Here is a 4,901-nt window from a genome sequence, read left to right on the forward strand (position 1 = left end):
TTCCATTTCTTAATCTCGACAGCCCAAATGGGCCTCCTTCACAGCATTTATTTTTTGCTTATTGTGTGTTCTGTCTCCCTTGCTAGACTGTGACAGAGGACATATCTGCTGAGCTCTCCTTGTATTTCTAGCACACTGCATGTGATTCAGTGATTCAGTGAGTGCACCAGCATATGAATAAATGAATGAACACCTTCATGCCTGACCTCAGTTGCCTCAGAGTCTAGGTGAAAGGCTCTCATGTAAACAAACAATGCTATCAACGCCATCAACAAGCCCAAACAGCACCTGAGCCAAGTGCTAGATGAGAACAAAGAGAGGGCAACTGGAAGACTTCCCAAAGAGATGATTCTTGAAGGGTGGGTAGAGATCCGCAAAGCAAAGAAATGAGAAAGGATATTGAAGCTCAAAGACAAATTTAAAACGATAGCACTGAGGGTGAATCTGAGCTTGAGTAAAGCTGAAACAAAAGGGGGTGTTGTTGGGGTGGGAATGCATAAGTGGCCAGTGAGGAGGCCACACCAAAAATGGCCCCCAGCTAATCACTTCTTTGGGGACCTCTGGCTGAGCTCCCACAGCTCTGCCTCTCAGACTGCTTCCTTAGGAATGCTGTTCATTTTTACAATGAACGTGCTTCTCTTTGGTAGACAGTTTAAGCCCAGAAATGGAATAAGATTATCTCTGTGTTTATTTTAGTCTCACTTTAAGGATTTTATCTCTAGTAAACCCACCATCATGGGTCACCACAGCAGGACACGATAGGAAGAGCCACTTTCAAAAAACAGAAAAGAAAAAGAAAGGCAATTATTTCTCCCAACCCCATTAAACTGTCATGAAGTTATTCCTTATTTACAAATGCAGATTCATTGCCCCAAGAGAGGAGGGCAGAGACGAAATCCTAAAGTACACGATAGTTTTGGTGTCTGGACTTTGGGGAAAATTTTTCAGGGTTTTATGAAGAATTAGCTTTCATACTAAACTTTATTAAATTCTATCCCTGAATTCCTTCCCCTTTGGAAAGGACCTCTCAGCCATTAAGCCTGGAGAACAGCTCACATCGGATGAATTCCAAATGAAATGTAGTGGAGGGTCTGGAATCCTCTGAGCACAGACAACAGAAGTCTCATTAAATGTGTATAGACGCTCGCAACAAAGCCCTCCTCACTTGGAGCCCAAGAATGGAGAGACTGGGGGTGAGGCCTGGTCAGGGGTCTCACAGGCACACACACAAAGAAGGCTGCAAGGAGAAAGCAAACACCATTCTCCCTCATGAGATTTTTCTTTCCCCAATTGCAAGGGGAAAATCACTTGGAAATGCCAATTAGCCTCAATTCTTTTTGTCCATTTTAATACTCTTTCCCTCACCAAATCAAGATCTGTGACTGCTTAATCTCAACTCAAACTCTGGTCAAATATGAAGAGGCCAAAAGTAGTTCAAAAAAAAAAGGGTGGGGGGAAGCTGAGGGAAACCCTAGCCTGGGACCCATGTATTTAATTTACCTTGATGTAATAAGTACATTAGTAATATCTTGAAAAAAAGAAAATTATGTTTTTGGGCAAAAAGAGAAAATCCCCTCACTTTCACCCCCATACCCTTTCCAAGAAGCAGAAATAATTAATTCCCAGTTGCCAGCAATATAGAATATGTATTTGGGGCTATTCCTTTTTTGGGGGGAGGGAAGGTCCTATTTTCAGCAGCAGTTTTTCCTTAAAATATAGCAAATGTTACACCACTAAAAGCAAACCACTTACTCTTTTCATAGGCCCAACTAGCTTGGATCACACAGATTTTGTGAAGTTTGATTCTAGCACAAAAGAACAATCTAGAAAGTGTGCAGAAGGGCAGAACTACATGGTTGAGAGCTCTTTGGAGACAGATTAGCAAGAAAATATTCTTTAGCTAAATCTGTACTGAGCCCTTTGTTGATGCTTAGTACATAGTACCAATTAGGATGTGTCTTCAAATCTCACACCTGCAACTTCTTCACACCTCGATGTTTCTAGAATTGCAGTGTATCTGACAATTAAAATGTTTATTTATTTAGTGTAGTAGTGTTTCTTTTGTTCCCAAAGGCTCTTATTAAATTGAAAGTGGATTTTATAAGGGACACTTGAATATTCAATAAATTATTATTATTAGGTAAAGCAAAGACAAGACATCATTTGGGAAGAGACTGCCTAATGGATTAAAATGAACAATTAAGCAGCCAGATCATAAAGGCTCTTAAGTACAATGCCAAGTTTGCAAATTTATGGTCTGCAACATTTAATGTGTTTTGAGCAATAGAAACCTTTGTACACCTAGAGACATTTGTAATAGTGGCATGGAGAGAAGAGAAAAATGATGAGAGGCTGGAGAAATGAGGTTAGAGAAAGGGAGAAAAGCCAATTGGTGAAGTCCTGAGGAGAGATAAGGGAACCTGAGCTAGAGTAATATCAATGTCCAGATGGGACAAAGAGCAAGATTCGAGAGATATTTGGAATGTAGAACTGTCACAATTTGGTGACCCACTGGACACAGACAGCCTTTTTTTGGTTTCTCATGGACGGGAAATCAGACATGGATGTTGAGTTTCCTCGGTTAGCGTGAAGTTTGCAATGGAAAGCTCCAATTAGGCCTCCAGGTTAAAGATCTAATACAACCTTTGGAAGCTCTGTGTTCCACAGTGCACACTAAATCCCTCAGTCACTCAGCCTGAGATTCCTAGAGCACAACAGGTATGCCAACACATGAGGCATCCGTGAAGACAGAAAAAATGGTTGCTCATGCTGCAGAGACAAGTTTTTGAGATAACACTGCTTGTGTCAGAAGGAGGAGATGCATAGAATGATATCCAGAAAATACCCCCTCCACCCAAACCTCACCAAGGACAGTATCACACCTGAATTTGAAGAAGGTTTGTAGCTCTTAAGAAATTGATTATGGAAAAAAAAGAAAAAAAGAAATTGATTATGGAGATCTAGACTATGTAGGAAGATTCATCACTTTGTAGATTATCTTGCCTTTCAGGTAAAATTCAGATTTCTTAGTCCCATATAAAACTCATCATTCTCCCTCCACAGCTTTATGCACCTATCTGCATAATTATTAATAGCAATTACCACTCATTGAGCATTTGCTATGTGCCAAGCATTTTGCTAAGCACCTTACATTATTTCATTTAATCCTCAGACTAACTTTATGTGATTCTTCATCATCATCATCCTCATTTATAGATGAGAATGCTGAGGGTCCCAGAAATCAGTCAACTAACTTGTCTGAAGTCAAGATGTTTGTAAGTGGCAGATCTGAGAAACAAACTCAAGTCTAGCCTACAATATAACCAAGTGCCTCCTCTAGGATTAACACTCTCACAGAATACAACTGAAATCTCTGGAAAATTTAAGAACAAATATGTAAAAGCAATACAGAATAATTAAAAGCAAAAAAATATTGGAGGAGAGGGTAATTGACATTGAGGACAGGTTAAAATTCTAGTAGAGGGGCACCTGGGTGGCTCAGTCAGTTAAGCATTTGACTCTTGAAGCCCCATATTGGGCTCCACATTCAGTGTGGAGCCTGCTTAGAAAAATAAATTAAATTAAATTAAATTAAATTAAATTAAATTAAATTAAATTATTTCAGTAGAAAGCCAGTCTTACTGGGTTGAAGTACCAAAGAACAGACTTTAAGGCAATTCCAGACACTGAAACATATGGAGAATAATGCCAGGAAGGAGAAAGCCAGAAAGAGAGAGCTCTAATTTCTATGTATAAACCATGTCCAAATCTCTGGCTAAGCCCTAAGTCATGAATACCTAAAGCATACTCCAAGCAGATCAGTGAAAAATAAAAGATTCAGTTGACATCAAAATTTCTACCCACCAAAGAGGAAGCAGTGTTTGCAGCTAGAATCCAGCCACGTTAGGTGCTCACCAGGAAAACAACAACAGTAAAATCCACTTTTTGGAGGAATATACCCAGATCCAAATTCTCTATAACCTAGCATTCAGAATACAGGACACAATCCAAAACTGATCAATATACAAAGAAACAGGAAAATATGATGTATTTTTAAGAGAAAAGGCAATCAAGAAAAGTGGGAACAGTGTGGGGAGAGCATGTTGGATTCAGAGCTCGGCAGGAAGTGGGACCAGTGCATGGTGGACCAGTGCATCTGAAGATAGATACTGGTTTGGATTAGGACTTGTTTTTTCACTTACCTTCTTTAAAAGAATGTGGCCACTAGGCCTTTGGTTCTGGCATGGGATTGGGAATGGCCTACTCCAACTGTCAGTGTGATTTCCAGGCTCCATATCTTCTATATGGAAAATATGTCAAAGAGCAGGAGCAGTGACTTACACCTGAGAACATAACATCCCAGTGGGAGGAAAAGAGAAATCATGTTTATTCCTCAGGAATACTGAAGTGCCCGGAGTAAGCTGACATTCTTCTGTAACAATGTTATCAGTAATGCTTTCAACTCCAGCACAGTATTTATGTATTTGAAATGAAGTCTGTTTCTTGTTTTGTATTTTCTCTCTGGAAATTGCAAGGAGGTGGTCTTAAAAGAAATAAATTAAAAATAGGGGGGAAAAGAGAGAGAGAGAGAGAGAGAGAGAAGGCAATCATGAAGACCACCCTGAGATGACCCAGATATTGGAATTAGCAGATAAGGCTTTTAAAGCAGCTATTTAACTATATTTAAGAATATGAAGAGAAAGACACCATAATGGATATGAAGGTAGTAAACTCAGTACAGAAGCAGAAAACATAGCAGAACCAAATGGAGATTCTAAAACTGAAAAATAACTATCTGAAACAAAAAATTCCCTGGATATGATAGCAGTGGGCAATGAATATAAAAATAGTCCAATGGCAAAAAAAATAAAAAAATAAAATAGTCCAATGGCAATAATTCC

At 39.2% G+C, this 4,901-nt stretch overlaps 1 pseudogene; it reads left to right on the forward strand.

Annotated features, from left to right (window-relative positions):
• The first annotated feature begins 4,100 nt into the window (after positions 1–4,100).
• Positions 4,101–4,347, forward strand: LOC112669184 (MICOS complex subunit MIC10-like; annotated as a pseudogene).
• The last annotated feature ends 554 nt before the right edge of the window (positions 4,348–4,901 follow it).

This window comes from Canis lupus, chromosome 10 (assembly GCF_003254725.2).
Source record: "Canis lupus dingo isolate Sandy chromosome 10, ASM325472v2, whole genome shotgun sequence".
Classification (NCBI taxonomy): Eukaryota; Metazoa; Chordata; class Mammalia; order Carnivora; family Canidae; genus Canis; species Canis lupus.